The sequence below is a fragment of the Diabrotica virgifera genome, chromosome 5 (assembly GCF_917563875.1).
Source record: "Diabrotica virgifera virgifera chromosome 5, PGI_DIABVI_V3a".
Classification (NCBI taxonomy): Eukaryota; Metazoa; Arthropoda; class Insecta; order Coleoptera; family Chrysomelidae; genus Diabrotica; species Diabrotica virgifera.
Window position 1 is genome coordinate 85504221 of NC_065447.1, and position 24040 is coordinate 85528260.

Consider the following 24040-nt stretch of genomic DNA (forward strand, 5'->3'; position numbering starts at 1 on the left):
AGTCTATGAGATCAATGTAATCTGCATCTAAATTGATTTAGGGATTTGGGATACTATGAAAACGCAATTTTTATACCAGCCTTCCTACATTATAAAATTCTTCTGACAGTAACCTCTCTAATACGTTAACGTAAATCTGTTAACTTGCAATTTTCAATTATTCCTGGGCCCGCAAATTAAGCATTGTCTTGAATAACTTTATTCATAATTAATTGATGAGACATTATTGGGAAAATCTCTCGAGGCCTGCATTAATTTCCATACATGTCCGGCACCGTATTCCAATCTTGGCTGTGTTTTTATTTCAAACATCATACGAGAATATACTTGTATTATAACAAACTCAGCTAAAATATTTAAGCTTTCACAAGGATCAGTTGTAGCTACATAAACTCTAAGAATGTGGTTAGCTGACGTGAACCAACGTGTTTGTGCCATCTTCCCTGGACTTCTCTCTGCCAAATTTTGAAAACATAGTCCAACATCTCCAATTATTGCTTTAGATAGTTTGAACAAATACTGTTGATCTGAACTAAATTTAATTTTTATTTACAAGAGGCAGGACAGCTTCTATAGGTTTAAATTTAATAACAGACATTTTTTCGCAATTGAGAAGAAGGGATCCAATCGACTCAGAATATGAATAGGGTCAGCTGGTTCCTAAAAAAACTGATACGACTCTTAGTAAGATTTGATGATTTTGAGCAGTGTATTTGATTGGTCTGACATAACATTATATTTATTATGACAGACAAATAATAAAATAAACAACAAATAATAAACAAACAACAAACAACTGACTACATACGTTAACTCATAAATTGTAATAATTATTAAGGTCTAAATTTTAATATTATTTTGAATTCCTGCATTTTATAAAGAGTATAAATGATAGTCTTTACATAAATTAGAATAAAATATATTTTTGCTAAATAAAATATTAAAGCCGCCATTTTTGAAGTTGAACAGAATAAGTTATCTGACAAATTTTAAGATTTGGCAGTGACAGTGACAGTATGTAAATAATAAGTATTTATCCTTTAACATACACTGCGCAATTTTCTACAAAATACGCTTTAAGAGTCGTATCTGTTTTTTTAGGAACCAGCTGGACCTTTTGTGTGGTCATCTAGTTTTTGCAGCAAATATCGCAAGGGAAGTTCATTAGCATGCAACGGGCATACACTCCACTGTAATGGTTTATTTACTCGCCTTTCTATAATTCGAATGATTCCACCTTCCAGTCCGTATTGGCATTTGTACCGTCACATCCCATAACACTTAATTTGCTTAGAACTGTATTATGGCTTTGTAAGTAGTCTAATATTCCTTCGACAGTATCTATGACACGAGGCTGGCTAAGAGCTAAGTACCCAAAATATAAAGTGCCGGGTCCTTCAATTAAAGCTATATGGTCTTCAGTTTTCATAATTCGTCTCGAGTTTCCGAAGATCATGGTTTGATCTTTTCTTTTATCAAAGTATAGCCCTTCAATTAACTTGTTTAAATTTTTATTCTCATTCTGGAGTTGCCGTCTCTTTTCCGAATTGTATTTTTGTCTATGATCGGCGCTGTATTATCTTTGAAAATTTAGTTTAGATCTTCTAACGGCATTTAAAAGATTAAGTATTTTTTCCTGTCGACAATATTATTATTCTTTTTTTCGCTTAACAATAGAATATGACAACAAAAGCTTTTTTAATGGCCCCAAACATTTTTTTAACAAAATAAATTTTTTTAAGGGCCGGGGGGGGGGTTAAATTCTTTTTAAACCGGCCCAAATTTGGTATATAATTATATAAATACTAGTTACAACTTTTAGCAACTAGCCTTGTAGAAGAATTTAAAAAAAAATCGACACAAAAAAAAATTAAGGGCCAAGGGGCCCGGTTAATTATTTTTTAAACCGGCCCAAATTTGGTATAGATTTATATAAATAATAGTTACAACTTTTGGCAACTAGCCGTGTAGAAAAATTTTAAAAAAAATTCGGCAAAAAAAAAGGGGCCCGGTTAATTATTTTTTAAACCGGCCCAAATTTGGTATAGATTTATATAAATAATAGTTACAACTTTTGGCAACTAGCCGTGTAGAAAAATTTTAAAAAAAATTCGGCCCGGCCTAATGGCTAGGTCACATCTGGCGAGTAGAAAATGAAGCAGTGCCAGACGCGAGAATAGAATGGAATTCAGGAGGAGGAAAGAAAAGAACAAGGCCAAGATTAAAGTATCTGCAAGAAGAAGATCAAAGTAGCAGTAAAAAAGATACCTAGTATAAAAAATAATTCGTGAATAATTTCATGCATGGGAAAAGTTAGAGTCGAAGAACTGTACCAGGTTTCTATAATCTTAATTAATCATTTAGAAATATGGGATTTAACAAATTTTCAAAATATCTCGATATAAACTGACTTATCGAAAAAGTACTAAAAAGGGGCAAAAAGGTTTAAATATATTGTGCTTAACTATTGGTACCACAATAATAATTTAGTTGTAACGTACATAAAAGTTTGGGGAGGTTTAAATGAACAAAAACCCATATAAAATTTTTATGGGGTGCACAAATTTCACTGTTAATTTTTTTAAGATGTTCCTGCCATAAGAATGCTACGTGTCCATTTTCAATAAAAAACTCTAATAAATTTCGATATGTTTTTCGATATGTTTTATTAAATTATGTTATGTCCCTCAAAGGACCATAATTTTTTTGTACATTTGGATATTAAAGCACCCTAATATATCTGTGTAGATTTTGGCGTTCAATCCGACCATTACTTGTGACATCGTTGCCGTATCCTCTATTTTTTCATGTTATCACGTTACAATTTTTGTGATATTATACACGAGCGTGACACCCTCAAAAAAGCGCTTAGTTTTCGAGATACTGACCACAGAGGAATGAATGGCTAATTTTATTCATATTTTATATTTTCGAGGATGCTGAAAACGAAAATGAATTCTATTTTGAATTTTATGTGGGGGAACATTGTCAAAATCGCAATTTTAACCTAAAAATAAAAAAAAGAAATCACGTTTTTTTGCGTTTACCTCGCTACAACTCTGTTCCATTTTAATATTTTTTTCTGATATTTTTACACTATATATCTGTAACATTTCTGAAGACAAAGGTATCTGCCTCAAGTTTTTATTCTTATCAGGATAAATGTTATGAATTTTTCAAAGAAAAAGGTGCGGATTTGTGCATTGCAAAGTTTAATCGCAAAAGTTTTGTGATGAAGTTTTAAATTTAGCTTCTCAATCACGTTTATTTTAAAGTAAAGAGTACAAAGAAGTTTTCTGGTAAGTTTTAGATCAAAATGTTTTATAGAAAAAAAAAATAGTGCAACTTTTAATGTCAACATTAGAAATCCTCAATATAACGCTTATTTTTTGAGGAACAGACAATCTAGGTCTAGTTTCTCACATTTAGTACTATCCTTGGATTATAAGCTTTCATTTGACACCTCATTTGTCATTTTACCTAGTATAATGACGGTAGTCCTGTCGCCAGAGGGGTCACAACGGCCTTCTTAATTCAGATGGACTTACCGAAGTTTTTTTTATGTATTTTGGCCCGTAGAACACGAATTTTTTGGGTAACAGTTGATCCGGATGTCGATAAGATTGTTATAAACAAAGAAGTTGAGGAATTACATAACAGCGATTTCTCGCAAAACAAAACATTTTTTTTGTATTTTTTGGGTCATTCTAACCAAAAAATGTTATTACAAGTTTCTTCGTAGGATGCATAGTTTTCGAGATAAACACAGTTGAACTTTCAAAAAATCGAAAAATTGCAATTTTTGAACCCGAATAACCTTTGAATAAAAAATAAAATAGCAATTCTGCTTACCGCCTTTAAAAGTTTGAGTCAAGTTATATCTGTTTTGAATATTTGCATTGCTAAAAATTTATTTTTTGATTGTTAAAAAAAGCTATAAACACATAGTGTTTCCCGTGCTTAATACATGCGTTTTAATGCATGCTACGTAGAAATAGCCCCGCTTGCACTTTTACCTCTTCTACCTACTCGTTCGATTTTAAATGAGAAATCATTGAAAACATCACTCAAGCACTAGGTGTTTATAGCTTTTTTTAACAATAAAATAATAAATTTTTAGCAATACAAATAATTAAAACCGATATAATTTGACTTGAAATTTCAAATGCGGTAAGCAGAATTGCTATTTTATTTTTTGATCAAAAGTTATTCGGGTTCAAAAATTCCAATTTTTCCATTTTTTTAAAGTTCAACCGCGTTTATCTCGAAAACTATGTATCCTACGAAAAAATTTGTAACATTTTTTGGTTAGAATGGCCCAAAAAATACAAAAAAATGTTTTGTTTTGCGAGAAATCTCTGTTATGTGATTCCTCAACTTCTTGGTTTATAACAATCTTATCGACATGCGGATTAACTGTTATCCAAAAAATTCGTGTTCTACAGGTCAAAATACATAAAAAACTTGGGTAAGTCCATCTGAATACAGGAGGCCGTTGTACCCCCCCTGGCGACAGGACTACGGAGAAGTAAACGTTATTATTCTATTATTCTTGTAGGTACATTTAACATTGATTGAAATTATGAAAAAAATATATAGAAAACAGCATGGCAACACTGTGACGCACAAACATAAAAATTCAGCTACATTCAGCTGTGCGTTACATAGGGTGCTTTAATATCCAAGATGTCCATTTTTTATATTATGCACATTTTATACTAAGGTTAGTTAGGTTCGATCGAACTATTTTGGGTCCCAGAATATGTGATTTAATTTATGACCTGTCTTTTGTTACACCCTGTAGAGAGAACGTTAATTCACGTTTCTCAACTTTTATTTATTACATGATTTTAATTAAATTGATTAAATGATATTCAATGATATGCAAATTATTATTATTTTTAGGTTATATTGGAGACTTATCCAAATATTTCCACTCAGATTGTGACAAGCAGATGAAATTTGAAAATGAGATACTTTTTTGTCATAACCTCGACAACTCAGGAAAATAAAGTAGAGGACCAATTAAACAAATATTATCAAGGATTAAATTACCACACTATTAAGAAGAAGACGATCTCAACTGTATTATATATAATAAGGAGTAATAAAAAAGTAATACATGTCATATTAGGTACTATAATTAATAAATTTTTATTTTTTCTTCTTCAAATGTTCTTTAAGTTTTCCCAGACTACATAATATACCTACGCACAACTTGATCATTTTTTTTTTAACATTCGCGAATACGAATGCGAATGCGAATATTCAGATTTTTTTTAAATTTGTTTCTATTTTTGTAATGTTTCCTAAATTTTTAATGAAAAGGTAATTGATATATAACAATAAAACACTGAAAACGTTTGTTTTCTATACTTCCACAAAATTTATTACAACTATGTGACTACAGCTGTTTCGGCAGAGTGCCTTTCCCACTCCGAAAATGCAGAAACAGCTGTAGTCACATAGTTGTAATAAATTTTGTGGAAGTATAGAAAACAAACGTTTTCAGTGATCTATTGTTATATAAAATGAAATCAAGTAACGGTCGAATCCATCAATTATGCTAATTGATATTTAGTGTAAATCAATCTGAATCCTAAGCTTTATTACATAATACCAAATAATAAAAAAAAGTGAAGGCTGATAATGTGATTAGAATACAAGGTTAAGTTATATCTATCTATTGCCCTTCATTTGTCCAAAGTTGAACGTAGGCCTTCCCCTTATTTTTCCACTCTTCTTGGTTCAGTGCTAATGCTATTGATCTGGTCCCTACGTATCTTTGTAGGTCATTCGACCATCTCGTCTGTGGTTTGCCCCTTCCTCTTTTGTAATCCCAAGATCTCCAGTGAGTTCATTCCACCTTCCGTATCTTTGTCTGCTGTTGTGTAATGCATATTTCCATTTGAGAGTAGCTGCATGTTTGAGGTTAAGTTACCTTTTCTTAATAAAAAAAGATGAGAAGTGAATAGATTTTGATTTTATTAACCTAATATTATCTAAAAATTATTTTTTTTTCTGGTTTTCATATTCGCAAAACATTCGCACAAATTTCGCGAATGCGGATGCGAATGCGAATATGCAAAAACATGCGAATATTCGCGAATGCGAATGCGAATACGAATATTCGTTACATCACTAATACCAACACGAAATATTTAGGCGGTAGGTGTGTTCTTTTTTAGAATCATTTTACCGAGTACCTTGGAAATACAGCCACTAGACATATTTTATTATACCTATACGCGTAGTAATAATATTTGAAGGTATCTAATAATATTAACTTAAATAAATACACAATAGCTATTTGTATAACAAGGGAGGAAAGTGCTACTTTCCCTCCCGAGAATGAAGTTTACTGCCCGACGCGTAGAGGAGGGCAGTAATCATTCAAGGGAGGAAAAGGCGCTTTATTCCCATGGTATACATATGGTTTTTCCACCTTCCTCAAATAACAAGTCATTTTTTCATTTTTACTTTATTTATGTAACTAACCAACATAATTTATTAGAACTAAAAATAATAAGTAGGTACAATATAACTGTCAACTGTCAAATATAAGTCAAATTATTAATGTAAACATTGTTAAATCAGAATAACAATTTACTGTTTTTTACCATTCTGCAAAATACAGGGTGTTTTAGAAATAAACGTTAAAATGTATAGATACTTACGTAATAGAAAATAGATATTGTACAGGGCGTCAATAAGTTATATTTCATGAATGAAATACCATGACGTCACTTTTACTTTTCATCCCTAGGGAGGAAAAATATTTTCCTCCCTAGGGAGGAAAAGTACAACTTTGCTCCCTACAATCAGGTCCGGAAAAGTATACTTTCGGTAGAGGTAGGTGGAAATAATATGTTTCATTTAATTTGTATAAGTAAATGGATTTAATTAATAAAACGCTAAAGTGTTTTTATGGAGCACATTTGTTCGGAACACACTGTAATTGTAAAAAGGGCCGGCGATAACGGGCCTGAAAGGGATGAAGTGCAGGCGGCCGCCGTTATTTTGGGGGCGCCATAATGAGCTTTTTTTCTGCTGGTGTTACACAAAATACTAATTTTAAAAAACCGAAGGGCGCATATGCTAGTTTTGCAGGCGGGCACCTGATATCCTAGCAACATAACTGACTGTAATCGACCGAAGGTGACATTTTGGCATAAATTGCTAACATTTATTTGACAGTTGCAATATTGACACTTCAGATTTGTTTTTATTCTTTACTATAAGTATGTGTTTTAATATATTTATTGTTTTTATTATTTACTTTAGGGCCGGTTTTTCGAACGCTAATCAACATTGATCACTATCAATATTTAATTACTGTCACAACTGTCACTGTCAACTTTGGTTGGGTTGCTAAAAACATAGTTAATTATAATTATGAGATTAGTTAGTCAATTAACATAACAATTATTAACATAATTGATTAACTAATTTCATAATTGTCATCAATAATTATGTTTTCGGCAACCCAACCAAAGTTGACATTGACAGTTGTGACAGTAATTAAGTATTTGATAGTGATCAATGTTGATTAGCGTTCGAACAACCGGCCCTTAACCTAAGATTATAACTTAATTCTTAATTTCTATTTCTAATGTTTTTATTTGTTTACATTGAATATTAATTTGTTTTATTGTATAATCCACGTTTGCAATAATTATATATGATCTATTTGATTTAAAATGGATTCAGGATTTTTTTATACTTTGGCAACTATGTCAACTTAAATCTCTGACGTAGATAATGACGTGAAACGGTAAGTATATTAGACAAACTGTATGTCTATCATAAAGTTTTAATACATATTATAATTTTTCTTTTTCTTCTTAGCCTTCTATGGTCCATTTTTTGGATATAGGTGTCTCCAATTCCTTCCATCGACCTCTATCTTGAGCAATATAAGAAGTACTTCGAATTTGTTCCAACTCTTGTTTTGATGTTCTATATTATACATAAATGTATGATACCATCTCCGAACATTATAAACTTTTCAGGTCTTTTCATATCTCCTGGAAGCTGTGACGTGTTTTTTCTTAGCGTCCCTATCCTTCTTCTGTGTCACTATTGCTTGCTGTCTGCATTGGCTGCGATCCAGCCCCACATGCATGACTTCATGAGGGGATTTTCCCACCAGAGTCTTCATTTGGTCTGACCGTCGTGTTGGAAATCTTCATCCTTCTATCCTACATTCTACTACCAATAGTTCCATTGTCTCCGTTCTTTTACCTTTGTGACCGAAGGAATTTAGGTATGCTCGGTTTACTTTTTTTAAATAGCCTTTTGTTGACTCTTATAGCTCTTCCAGAATTGACAGGTTGGTTCCGTGTTTTATCCAGGACAGGTATATCGTTCCTATACCTATTCCTATCCAACAGCTCGTTAGAAGTACATTTTTATTAGGGCTGTACCAGTGAAAAAGTATCATATTAAGAGTAACGTTTCTTTTTGATCCACATATTGGTTCGCATAGTCCTGGCACCAGTGAAATATTGGACGTATATATGGACCTATTGGCTACTGACCTACGCACATTCCTAATTTAAATGTGTAAAACATTTTTGAATTAGTTAAGACTTATACTTATTTTAGGATAAGAATGAAATGACGTCATTCTAGGTAGTAACTTTTAGATGTCTTTTTTACCTCTAACGTTTAAGATGTAGTTCTTCTTTTAACATCGGTAACCAAATCTTACTGGATTCAATTGATGAGTTTCCTACACAATTTGAGTCATTTAGATGAGACCGGTTGTATACTTTCCTCTTTTCATTATTTGAATTTATCAGCATACGATTGACGTATCTTTCAATGGGACTTCATATTAATTGTAAGAAAAATCAAGATAAAAAAATAAATTTTTTCGATGGATGCTATACAATGTTCAACTTCTCTCACTAGGTACTTACATACATTCAAAACGAACAATTTCTCATGCAGTGGGAAAAGTCGGCCATTGCAGTAAGAAATATTTTTTCTCACGGGTTCTCCTACGGTTTTCTATATATGATCGCCATTGTCATGGTAACATGCACAATACAAACACAATTAAGGTTGTAAAATAAAATGTGTTAAAGCAAAACTTACCAGGAATTACCGTTCAAAACTTTTCGAAAATAAGAACTGTTAATTAGAATTTAAAATAAATAACGTAAGTATATAAATTTTAAGAGCATTAAATACCTACATGTATATTTATTTTATTTCAATTTATGCATATAATATACCTAAAAGCACCTAAATTATTTAATTTTGAAGTTTGAACTCTTGACAAAACCACATTCATAGAAAAAGTACAGTGTACAACACATGAGAAAAGAACATAATTCTCCCTCGCTTGATTTGCCACACTCGCCTCGTGCCTCTGCTCGTGCCAACCAACTTCTGCGCTCGTGAGAAATATGTCTTTTTTCTCACTTGTTGTACAATATACTATTTTTTTTTTTCGTAAATCAAATAATATAATAGAATTTTTCAATAGATCCAATTTTTTCCGCGTACCTACTGCAAACTTTTGTTAATAAAAAAAATGAATAACCATTTTCAATTTCGTTGCAAAACGAAAATACAGCCGAACCATATTCCAGTCCAATCAGAGAGTGCTGCAAGCACCTCTACCGGTTTCGAAACTTATTAGTCTCTCATCAGGAGGCACATATGCTGCTCTCCCTGATCCAACCAAAACAAACCCCAGCGTGCAGTCCCGAATTGCAACGAACGAAATGGCATAGATGCCCTAGCGGCAACTGCTAGCAAAAGACTAAGTTTTCACTCTAATGGCATATAACATATCCCACCAGAATGAAAACAATGGGAACCTTCTCTGGTTACACCTCCGAGGCTTCTACAATTTGCAAGCCATACGGATGCTGAGACTAAGGAAGATGAGGGAATTCTACAATTTACAATTCACGTCACATCTGCTCAGCGCGTTAAAGTTCCAACGAGACTGGTTCCCTTCATACTCCACACAGAGTAAATGTAAATCAAAAATGAATAACCATTTTCAATTTCGTTGCAAAACGAAAATACAGCCGAACCATATTCCAGTCCAATCAGAGAGTGCTGCAAGCACCTCTACCGGTTTCGAAACTTATTAGTCTCTCATCAGGAGGCACATATGCTGCTCTCCCTGATCCAACCAAAACAAACCCCAGCGTGCAGTCCCGAATTGCAACGAACGAAATGGCATAGATGCCCTAGCGGCAACTGCTAGCAAAAGACTGAGTTTTCACTCTAATGGCATATAACCGCGCTGAGCAGATGTGACGTGAATTGTAAATTGTAGAATTCCCTCATCTTCCTTAGTCTCAGCATCCGTATGGCTTGCAAATTGTAGAAGCCTCGGAGGTGTAACCAGAGAAGGTTCCCATTATTTTCATTCTGGTGGGATATGTTATATGCCATTAGAGTGAAAACTTAGTCTTTTGCTAGCAGTTGCCGCTAGGGCATCTATGCCATTTCGTTCGTTGCAATTCGGGACTGCACGCTGGGGTTTGTTTTGGTTGGATCAGGGAGAGCAGCATATGTGCCTCCTGATGAGAGACTAATAAGTTTCGAAACCGGTAGAGGTGCTTGCAGCACTCTCTGATTGGACTGGAATATGGTTCGGCTGTATTTTCGTTTTGCAACGAAATTGAAAATGGTTATTCATTTTTGATTTACATTTACTCTGTGTGGAGTATGAAGGGAACCAGTCTCGTTGGAACTTTACCGCGCTGAGCAGATGTGACGTGAATTGTAAATTGTAGAATTCCCTCATCTTCCTTAGTCTCAGCATCCGTATGGCTTGCAAATTGTAGAAGCCTCGGAGGTGTAACCAGAGAAGGTTCCCATTGTTTTCATTCTGGTGGGATATGTTATATGCCATTAGAGTGAAAACTTAGTCTTTTGTTAATAAAGTTTGAGTCCCTAATACGTACCCACAATATTCCTTTATGTACTAATCTTCTAATATTTCTGAGAGGGATAAAACACTTGTATACAATAAAAGAAACCGAAACGTCAAAATCTCTTTTGTTAAGGGAATCCTTAAATATTTTCTTAATTAGAAATTTGATTTTAAAAAGCTACATTATTGCAACAAACAGAAGCCGGAGAGAAGAATGAACAGTGGGAAGTCTGTTGACAAGCTACTGTATAGAAAGTATTTGACCACCCACAATGTGGAAGTTTGACGTTGCTACAATGGGATAGAGCAGAGCTGTAACAATTAGTTTTCATTCGTAGTTTAGTAGTTTATAAGTTATATTAAATTAGGTACTTTGGTAATAACAAAACAAATATAATTATTCACTTTTAGATGCCAATATTAACATTTTTGCCATCTTTTGATTTTGGGAAGATATTTATTCATTTACACTGTTACTAATAAAACACTCGTATTCTAAGGTTATTCCGTACTTATATCTCGAATAGTTATGCTAAGTATAAGGTAGATATAGTACGAAAATAATTCGTTACTAATAAACTCGGTATAAGTTAGATATAAGTATTCGCACTTTATTCCGAAATAATAGTTTGGCAACGTTGCAATCTTCTGCTCAAATACATAGAACAACGATATATTGTGTCAAATATGTCAATTTTGATTTTTCTTTGTAACTAACAAACCAAATTAAACTAGGCGAAATGTTTTCGGAATTATCAAAATGAGATTTTATTGATTTTTTTAAATAGGTACATTTAAAATACCAGTATTCTTCTTTCATAGTTTCCACAAAATTGTTGTATCATTATTTTTTCTGAACAATAACATCGCAAAAAAGTTCCTAGGGGAAAACAAATTGAATAAAATTTAAACTAATTGACGAATCATCTTGAAATTTTTTGTGCATTATATGGACTGTTTGACTCAACTTTTCATGCAATATCAAATTCAAATAAGGGAATCACCTATTAAGCTTTCTAAAAACTTTAAACCATCTTTTAAAAACCGATGTTTAATTCTGAATTCCTTATCAGTGTATTGTGAAAAGGGATTTATACTATCATTGAGAAGTTTCCTTTTTCGTGTATTTTCTATCATGTTAATTAAATTATCAACTTCTTCGACAGCCGCAACACCCGTTTAACACATTTTTTTATTATATAATTACTCACAAAACAAATCAAAAGATAATATATTTTTGCCTCTGATGACATTGACAATCATAAAATAGGTTATAGGCTGTGAGCTCGTACATAGAGGGGATATTTACAAATTCGCGAACGCCAGTAGTGACAAGTTTGTAAACGTTTACCGGAAATTTGACATAAATTTCAAAGTGATTAATTTAAAATTAAAATTAAAAACATTAATTATAAACAATATTAGTTGGTCAAAGCTGTGGTATATATTTTTACCTTAAATATACTTACGTTTTAAATACTGAATTTAAGTTTTTTTAATGTTCCGTAATATCTAATTATAAATAATCTATTATAATCTTAGCGCCATCTACACGATTATTGTCAAAGTATCCGAAGTAAGAAATTAATACTTTATCAATAGAACGTCAAAATGATTAGAAAAATCTTAAAAAAATCGATTACAATTTAATTACTTTTTTGCGTTGTAAATATTAAGCGATAACAATTAAATAATAAATTTAAAAATTACCAGTAAAAGTTGAATTAGTAACCGCTAGGAGCGACACCAGCGAAGCTCATAGCGTATACCAGATTTAAACAAGGGTGTGGGTCGGTATAAACTTGGACTAAATTCTTATACCCAGTATAACCTATATCTAAGTTATTCCATGTTTATTGGTAGTGATTTTGCCTATACCTGATTTATTCTCAGTATAACTTTTATACTTGGTTTATTAGTAACAGTGTTAGGGTATGGCTCTATGACAGTTTAGTTTTGTGTATTGGGACCGTGCAAGTACGGAAAAGCGACACCTGGTTTCATAGCTCAGCAACTTTTTTCGCACTTTTAATTATATTGGCCAGTTATATTAGTCCTTGTTGATGGACAATAATTGTCAAGGCCGTAGCACAAAAAAAATTATAAGGAGAAAAAGTAAGATGAGGTCATGTTATTAAAAGGGAATCAGTTGTATGTAGTAATTAAAATTAATTATTAAAATGCAGTACTGCAAGCAAAATACAATTAATTAAATTTATTTTATATAATAATTGCATATAATATCAATATTGTAGAGCAACATATAATTTTTCTTCTTCAATGACAGTAGGTATGAAATATACGTCAATTTGACAGTTTCAGTTGACAATATAAATTATTTAAGAAAGATAAAAGATTTCTCCACTATTCGCGCACGATCGTTTCTCGCATCCCCTCCAAGTACTTGCAGACCTCGAATAAACAAAGACGACAATACATTATAGGCAAGCGGCAGCAACCCCTAAAATGACGTTATACCGACCACGAAAATCAACTTTACAGAGAATGACTAATTTTGGTCATTCTTTATGTTTTCGAGGTTGCTGAAGTATAAACGAAAGAAGTGTCCAGTCATCTGAATATTCAAACTTCTTTTATGTGGTGTCGGGCATGTCTGATCAAAGAATACACACCCAACTTGGTTGTGGTATTCTTTGGACTGATGTATAAATGCTATAGAGTGGAGGGGAGGTAGCACCCATCGTTGCTAAAGGTCATTATTTAGTCTTATTTGGGAACTAGACTTATCGCCCAAGATGACTTGAAAACCTCTGTCTCCGTACGGTATTGTAGGCTTTATGAAAATTTTCTTTTATCTTCTGAAATCTATCTTAGAAGGAATGTAGTTTAGCTATAAGGGTTGATAGCAGTTCCATATTGGTACTATTATTGGAAATATTGAGTTACCGGTTGCGTATTTTGGATATCATAACATTGGATGTTTATCTGAAGAGTATCACTTGGTATAGTCCGTCTAGAAAGTATCCGGAAAGAATAAAGCAGAATTATAATTTTACGGTATCTATTTCTATCACTTGAAATATAAAATATCAACAAATAATTAATCTCATTTACTTATACAACCTCCATTTAAATCTAAACACTTAACTACACGTCCAGGTACACCCGAAACTAGGTCAAGGCCATAATTTTCGGTAATGGTGTTCCAGGCCTGTAAAATTGACCGAATTAAACCTTCTTTATCTCGTGGCGCTGCTCGTTCCACTTCAATCGTCATCAGTCCCCATATGTTTTCATTGGGGCTAAGATCTGTAGATGCTGCTGGCCACGGAATTGTTGCCAATTCGTGGTCTTGCATCCAAGCTTGAGTATAAGGAGAAGTATGGCATCTTGCATTGTCTTGCTGAAAATGCCACCCCTCTGGATATAAAACATGAGCCGTTTCAAGAATAAATTCATTTAGGATGTCACAATATTTCGCACTATCAACAGTACCATTAACTATACAGAGAGGTGTAGCACCACGCTGAGATATTGCTCCCCAAACTATTATTTTAGTGGGAAATTTGGAAATTTGAACGATAACATTTTCTCTTGATAGGACTTTTAGATGATTTGCACCAAGCTGGAAACAACTTTCATAAGATACAAAGACATTATTAAAATTATCTTCTCGAAAACTTTGACAAACATCTATTCTTCGTTGCCTTTGCAGAGCTGTCATTGTAGGGATGTTTTTTGGATTCCTTGAACTGTAGCCTTGCTTTTTCAGTGACATGCGGACAGTTTCTGGGCACACTTTTATTTTTCGTTGATTTCCAAATCTGTTCGCTAATTTTCGAAACCCTAGGCGCGGATTTTGTCGTCCTAAAGCCACTAACTAAAGCATTTAAACTGTTTCCGCGAATCTTACGCGGTCTACACGAAACTGGTCTATGTCTCATATCTATGCCATTTTTTATCCTCTTTATTGTCTCATACACTGCACTTTTTCCGAGTTCAGTCAATTGCACCAATTTTTTAAAGTTTCGGACACCCTTTCTATACAAATATTCCACTACTCTTCTTTTTTCTACTTGCGACAAAATTTCACAAATCTTAAGTCTGTTTACGAACAACAATATTTGACAGAGATGGTGTTGTCATGCGATTTTGTCCATAACTTTCTATCGGCACAACCTACTTGATGCATTACTTTTGTCTTAAAATGTTACAAAAAGGAAATCTATTAAAATTGGAAAAAATATAAAATTCCGGATACTTTTTAGACGGACTATATTTTAAATTACTTGATAGTATTAGCTGGCCTTTACTACAGCAAGATTCATATTTATTAGTCTCATCTGATGTGAAATTTATTTCTGTCTGCTAACTTTGTCCCTTCGATCTCAGAAGGTCTCAACTACTCAGTCCTCTATTCTTTGACCGAATATTTCGTCAGCAGTTGATGAATTTCGGTTTTTGGTCTTTTCCTTTTTTAAAACAGCATAATCTCTCTATATGATGATTTGGTATTCACCAGTGTATTTCTAAAACCAAACCCCTTCCCTTTAAAAGTTTATTTCACATTTGCTTCTGATCCTTCCATGAAATTTTCTTACGAAAAGCTTTAGGATGTGGATCATAATTACTGGCCTTTTATGGATTGTGATAAGTAGGACTCAGCCTGTCTTAGAGAATCACCCAGGTATTAGATACTACAATAAACCGTTTTACTATCCCTATTTTATAATATTCCCTTTTCGTTTACCATTTGAGTAAATAGATTAGAGCTTTATTCGTATTAAGAGCTTTTCTAGTTTTTACGTTTTTATCTTTACGTTTTACCTATTAGTTTATGATTTTTGGGGCGCCAATCCAGTGCTTTTATAGAAATTTATCTTTGCTTTATCCCTATGCGGGGTCGGCTTCCCTAATTGCATTTCTCCATAAAATTCTAATTAATTTAAGGCCCTTTATTGTTTTCAATATATATAAATGATCTAGCGCAACGAAAATAAATGGAATTGCTGACGACACAGTTATACTTTACACTAGTAATTCTTGGAGTGAACTTAAAACTTTGGCAGAAACAGAAACTGTAAAGGTTCTAGATTGGCTAAGTAGAAAACTACTGACAGTTAATACCGATAAAACTTACTTTATACCATTTTCAATATATAAAAATGATTTACCCGAATTCATGGAATTAAATCTAAACTATAATAAGGCGTACATTAAAATAAATAGGAAAGAATACATAAAATATTTAGGCGTTTATATAGTTTGTCACTTGAAATGGGATATACATATTGATATGGTATGGAAAACTCTAAGAATGATACTATACAGATTTAGATATCTCAGCAACATTCTTGATTTATCTGACTTGAAGATGGTATACTATTCATTAATAGAATCACGTCTTAGAGATGCCATTATAGCATGGGGTGGAACATATTCCTCACATTTGATTAAACTCGAAATACTTCAAAGGAGATTTTTAAAAATAATGTTAAAAAAAACTAGCTTATATTCATCAGAACTTCTTTATCAGCAAGCTGGTGTTTTTAAAATTAGACAGTTATATTTATTAAACATAATTTTGCATACATACAAAAATAAACAAATATTGAAATCGATAGATCATAATTAGGACACTAGAAGAAAACTTCATGACTATGTACAAATTATTAGTAATTTTAAATCAATTGGTAAACATAATTTCACATACTATATTCCTAAAATATTTAATTATTTACCCGAAATTTATAAAATATATTTGAGAAAAATAAACTCATTCAACATGATTAAATCCATTTTTAAAAAATTTATTAAGAACACTGGAACTGAATTTTTGAATGCGATCTTTAATTAAATTTATAATATAACTACTAATATATAATATATTTGTTATGCGTTGAGTTGTTATGCGTTATGTATTGTTAATTTTTAATATTTGTTATGCATTTTGTATTGTTAATGTTTAATATTTGAATAATGTAATCCCTGAACACAATCTCTGGTTCTTCAGGGAATTTCTTCTTTTGGTTTATTTACTATTTATTTATATGTGAAAATATTTAACTTAAAATTAATTTGTAATTATGTTAGTATTGAATTATTCTATTATAATATTGTTATATATGAGAGCATAATGAGAAGTAAATAAACATTATTATTATTATTATTATTGTTATTATTCTATCTTGGGTCATATCAATATTAATCCCCTTTACCAACATGTCCTGCCTAATCGGCTCCCCCCACGTCTTCTTTGGTCTTCCTCTCCTAATCCTTTCAGGAATGTGCACTTCAGCAATTCTTCGTATTGGGTGATTAGCGTCTCGACGTTGAACATGACCAAACCATCTCAACCTATGCCCTCTCATTTTGGCATCAATTGGTGCCTCACCTAGACTTCCTCTAATTTACACATTTTTAATTTTATCCTTTTTTGTCACTCCACTCATCCATCTAAGCATTCTCATTTCCGCCACATGCATTCGTTGTTCCTCTTTCTTTTTCACTGCCCAACATTCAGTTCCGTACATCATAGCCGGTCTTATTGCTGTTTTGTAGAATTTTCCCTTCAACTTCATTGGGATTTTCCTGTCACACAGCACACCACTCGCCTCCTTCAACTTCATCCACCCAGTCCTAATTCTACTGCATGCATCTCCATCTATTTCTCCATTACGCTGTAATGCCGATCCCAGGTACTTAAAACTATTGCTTTTACAATCAGTTCACCATCCAAAGATATCATTTTATTTGTAGTAACTCCATCTTTAAATGAACATTGCAAATACTCTGTCTCTGTCTTACTAAGTTTTAAACCTTTTTCCTCCAGAGCTTGTCTCCACTGTTCCAGTTTTTGTTCTAAGTCTCTTTCACTATTTCCTACTAACACGACATCATCAGCATATATTAAGTACCATGGAATGTTACCCTGTAGTTTTGCTGTTATCTGGTCCAAAACTAATGAGAATAAATACGGACTAAGCACCGAGCCTTGGTGCAACCCTACTTTCACATGAAATTTATCAGTCTCCCCCACACCTGTCCTAACATTAGTCGTTACTCCCTCATACATATCCCTCACAACCTTTACATATTCACCAGGGACTCCTTTCTTATTCAGTGCCCACCACAGAATCTCTCGAGGAACTGTATCATATGCTTTCTCAAGATCAATAAATAACATGTGAGCGTTTGTTTCTTTACTCCTGTATTTTTCCATCAACTCTCTTATAATGAAAATTGCATCTGTTTTTGATCTTCCCTGCATAAAGCTAAATTGATTCTCGGATATTTCGGTCTCTTCACGTATCCGTCTATCAATTGCTCTTTCCCATATTTTCATGGTGTGGCTACGTAGTTTTATAGCCCTGTAGTTTGTACACTGTTGTATATCTCCCTTGTTTTTGTAGAAAAATACTAGTGTGCTGCTTCTCCATTCTTCTGGCATTTGTCCAACTTCCATAATTCTATTAAATAAACCTGCTAGCCACTTTGTTCCTGTCTCTCCCAATGCTCTCCATACTTCCCCAGGAATATCATCTGGTCCTACCGCTTTTCCTTTCTTTATTTTTTTGAAGCGCTTGAGCCACTTCCTCGTTTGATATTTTGGTGACCATTGCTGCAGCTGTCTGCGTTGACTCTACAGGCTGTCTGTCAAATACTTCATTTAATAAGCTGTTATTAACAAATATTCTGTTATTACTTTCAAATAATGCAGACTGAATGTTTATTTTCCATTTCGTCGCAATTTTTATTCGTCCAGTTTTCTCCGGTAATTTTTATTTGCCTTTAAATATTTTTTTAATCTTCCCAAATTTTACCTCATTTGATTTAGCTGTTCTGTATTGTTCCAATAATTTGAAGATATCTCCTATCATCCAATTACTTCTATGATGTTATTTATTCTTTATATTTATTCTTTTATACTTTATCAGACGAACAACAAGGATTCAGATCCGGAAGATCCTGCGTAGACGCTGTATTTGTACTGAGACCAATCACAGAAAAGGCCATTGAGTACAATAAACCAGCATATCAATGTTTTATAGACCTGATAAAGGCTTTCGATCGCATCGAAGTCGAAGACGTCTTACATTTACTGTATTTAAGAAACATACCAATCAATATTATACAAACCATCGAAAACATCTACTTTCATAATCGAATACATTACAATATTTATACCAGTACAAAGCGGAGTCAGACAAGGTGACGCATTAAGCCCACTGCTCTTTAATATAATAATGGATGAAATAATAGAAGCAGTACGTAAAGGTCATGGTTACAGAATGGGGAACAAAGAAATCCAAATATTATGTTATGCATACGCGACGCAGCATTAATAGCCGAGACAGAAGACGATCTCCAAAGATTAACACACATCTTCAATACAACAGCCAAGAAATACAATATAATAATTTCAGCAGACAAAACCAAATGTATGACAACATCTAATTACCCACTACGATGTAAAATTTAAATTGATAGGAAAATAATAAAACAAGAAGCAAGGTTTAGGTATCTGGGAATAGATATAACAAGTTACGGAGATGTTGAAGAGGAAGTACGACAACAAAGCTTAAAAGCAAGTAAAGCGGCGGGATCTCTTAATGACACAATCTGGAAGAACAAACACCTAAGACACGACACAAAAGCAAGAATCTATAAAGCAGCAATTAGACCTATATTAACATACACGGCGGAGACAAGACCTGGCACATCTAAAACGGAGACGACTACTAAAAACAACAGGGATGAAAATATTCCGACGGATAACAGGGAAAAGTCTGTTGGATAGGGAGAGAAGCGAAAACATAAGAGAATCATGCCATATAGAAAATATAAATGGATGGGTGACAAAACGGAAACAGAAGTGGAACGAACACATTAGTACAATTGCAGAGGATAGGATAGTACGAATAGCACGAGATAAGTCACCAAATAGACGAAGAAGTATTGGCAGACCAAGAAAAAGATGGATAGCTTAAACAATTTAGTAGGCTAATATTGAAGAAGAAACAGGCTTTAAGGCCTACATACAAGAAGGAAGAAGAAGAAAAAGAAGAAGAAGAAGAAGAAGAAGAAGAAGAAGAAGTCGTTTTTATTCGGTCACATGTGTAGTTATTATTATTTGTGAAAATTTCTTTAATGTCATTCTAAATTCGTTCCAATTTCTTCTAGTTACTTACTGCTACACGTCGGTTTACAACGTTTCCGCCATTTTCCGACTTCCAATCACCGCTTTGTTCGGTTGTTCCATATTACGTCCTCTTCTATTTTTCTTTCTCTCTCCTTCTGCATAAACCAATTTAGTAGTACTAAAAACACCGGAATAAATCGATTTTTAAATACAGCACCTAGAGACTTGCAACCTTTTGCATTGTGTTCAGGTTGATGTCAGGAAAAATCTATTATAGAAAATAGGTGGAAATGCATAATTGCATTTTATTTAAAGTACAAAAATGCATCCAAAATTGCATAAACATGTCAAAATAAGTATATTAAGGGCCAGATTTTGCTACTCGGGGGGTTTTTAGGAACGCTGAACACGATTACGCCATCAGAACCGACCCTCAGAGTAGCTGGTGCCCAGGATCACTGCTAAGGCACGTCATCTGGAGGTTAGAGGGTTATCAGCACCAAATTGATACAAACAGATTACTTGGAGGTTTTTGGAGCCGCTGAACACGAATACGCCGGCAGAACTTACCCCCGGAGAACCTAATGCCTAGTGTCACTGCCATTCTGGAGTTTCGAGGGTTTTCGGCATTTAAGTGATGCAAACAGATTTCTCGGGAAGTTTTTGGGGTTGCTGAAAACAAATATGCCATTAGAACTGACTCCCGGAGTGCTTGTGCTTGGTGTCCACGGTCACTACTAAAAACGTCATCTTCTGGAGTTTCGAAGGTTTTCGACACTAAATGCATGTAAATAGATTCTTAGGTGGTTTTAAGGTAGCTGAATACGAAAACGTCATTAGAACTGATTCTCCGACCACCCAATGCCCAAGATCACTGATAAGGCATATTATCTTCTGGAATTTGGAGTATTTTGGGCACCAGGTGAACCGGGTGTCGGCTTTAACTGTTCACCAACCCAAAAAACTCCCAAGTAATCTGTTTGCATTAATTGTGTGTCGATACCCCTCAAAACACCAGATGACGTGCCTTAGCTAGCAGTGAACCAGATGCTCCGGAGGCTGTTTCTAATGTCATATTCGTCTTCAGCGACCCCAAAAAAGTAGATCGGATAGCGAAAAGTAGATCCCAAGCAACAAAATGTGGCCCTTAATACACCTCTTTAGGCACTTTATACATATTTATGCACTTTTGGATGCATTCTGTGCACTTTATAAGTCAACTATGCATTTCCACCCATTTTTCTAGAGTAGACTTTTTTTTTGACATCAACCTGAACATAATGCGAAAAGTTATAAGTTTCTAGGTGCTACATTTAAAAATCAATTTATTTTGTGCTACATGCCTTGATCTAGTATATTCCTTCGCTCCAACTTGCTCTCGTTCTACTTTGTTTCTCTTTCCTTCTGGTTGTCATTTTAATATTTCCTTCGTCGTTCATTCATTCTTTGTATATGTCCGAACCAGATAAATTATTTTCTTGATAAGTATTCTGTGATTGTTCATTTGATTCCCATTATATCTCTAATGCGTTCGTTTAATTTATTTTTCTAATGCGTTCGTTGACAATCCTTTCTCTTCTAGATCTTCCTGTCGCTCTTCTCTTTCTTCTCGAAAAATCCATTCCCGTTGCCCTGAACGTTGCTAGTGTTCTCTCTTTCAGTGGCTATACCTCACAGCTTTATAAAGTGATACTCTTCACTATAGTCTCATATATCATATTTTATTTTCTTATTGATTGGTCCAATAAAATACAAAATATGTATAAACATTTTCAATTTCTTTGCAACACGAAAATGCAGCAGCTGCATAATACTCTGGTTCAATCGGAGAGTGCAGGAAGGGTCTATACCGGTTTCGGAGGTCTTTTCCCCCTCATCAGTAGTCCCATATCCTCTTTTCTCCGATTTCTCCAGGCATCACACTTTGGACCTTTCCGAATTGCAAAGAAATTGTGACATTCTCTAGTTCATCCGTGACATTTCTTTCTTTGCAATTCGGAAAGGCCCTAAGTGAGATGCCTGGAGAAATCGGAGAGAAGAGAATATGGGACTAAGGATAAGGGGGAAAAGACCTCCGAAACCGGTATAGGCTCTTCCTGCATTCTCCGATTTAACCAGAGTATTATGCAGCTGATGCATTTTCGTGTTGCAAAGAAATTGAAAATGTTTATACATTTTTAATTTATTTACTCTTTTGTACTAATTAGTATTAAGGAATCTTTTTGTTGGAACTTTTACCACGCTGAGCAGATGACTTGTGAATTATTTAATTATCTTAATTTCCTCGGCATCCTGTTTGATTTATAAATTTTGAAAATCTCAGGAGGTTTAACCAAAGAACGTATTCCACCTGTTGTCAATCTAGTGGTATGGGAACGATATTTATTGTCGTTTTCTGTGCTAGTTCGATTGATAACTTACTTTGTCAATAAAATACAGTTTACCATTGTGATGGCTTTTATGTGGTCAAATATGAGATTTCTGTGTTGTCCTCGCAAATTTTCATTTTCTTTTTATTGACTTCTAGATCCAATATACCATACCCTTCAATTAATTTTCTCATTTTTCTACATTTTTGTTTTCATCTTTTTAAAGCACTTTCGAGGTATATTATAAATAAAGTGGAGGACCTCCCTTTGAATGTAACAAATCCTAATAATAATTCGATATTAATATTCGTGCTTGCTATTGATTGCCACAGCTTCTTCTGTGAAACGCTATCTTAGGCTTTCCGTAAACTAGTCTAATTATTTATTTACTTACTGGTCGATAATATACAGCTTGTAAAATTATCCCTTTTGCTAAAAATGTTTTGCTTTTTATTTCAATCTTATAAAAATTTAGTGTACGTACCTGTGTTTTTGGTTTTCTCGCTGATATATATTTAATCGAAATTTAACCCTTAAGTACTAACACCCCGTCTCACCCCGTCTCTCACACGGCATCGCTTGTCGAAAGTAGGATATTTCTCTTTCTAGAAAATTTTGAAGGTTATCCGTTTATGAATTTTTAAGTTGGGTTGTTCTTTAGTAGTATTCTGTCGTGCTAGGCCCAAAGGCGGTAACTAACATTTGATAAAATGGTGGTAAAATCGATTTCAAAATTGAATGCTTAACATTTTGGCCCGTTAGGGATTTATGGACTAGCTAATAGTTTTTATGCATGGGTATATGCCCCAGTTTATTGAGGGAACTGTTAATTATATTTTAAAACAAAGTTTTATATAAAAAGAGGTAGATACTGCTAAAACGTTTTATCAAAACTTACTATACAACTACGCCTATTAGCGGTATGTGGTTTATAGTTGTGATTGATATGAAATAGAAAGGTTTTCTGTGTATTCCAGTTTATTAAATTGAAAGAATTAAAGTACTATTAAATGTTATTATTTTGTTGAGCCGCAATATGACAACAACAAATTGACAATATTTAGTTGTCGTTATATCTGCTTTCTTTCAAGAGTCAATAAATACATATTGGTTCATTAATATTAATGTTCTATTTGCGATTCAATATAGACAATTTAATAGACAATCGAACACCATACCTTGTGTCCGGTACATACACAAAACCTATTCAGTATTACAATGGTATTACCTCATAATTATCATTTTTTTTTATAAAATCTTTTATAGTGCGTCTAATAATTTGGGCAGAACTGTACTTATACAACGAAAAACCAGAATCCGTTCAGATTGTTATAGCTGTTTAAAAATCTGCGTTTTAAAGAATTCTTCAACTGTAAATGTGATTGTAAACCATACTTTTGACTTTTTTTTCTCAGCTATTTTGTTTCTTGCAAACAAATTTTTGGATCATTATCCAGGTACCTGACGCATTCTTAGAAAATTTATAAAGGAATAAAACCAGCATTTTTGTATAAAACTTATGTAAAGGATTCTCAAAAGGTAAGGTAAAGATATCCCAAATCTACAATCCCGTATCTATAATAGCATTGTATAACTAGACTACTATTAGACATTGTCTAGTTAAACAATGATAATAGCTTGTATTGAAACAAAAAAAAAATG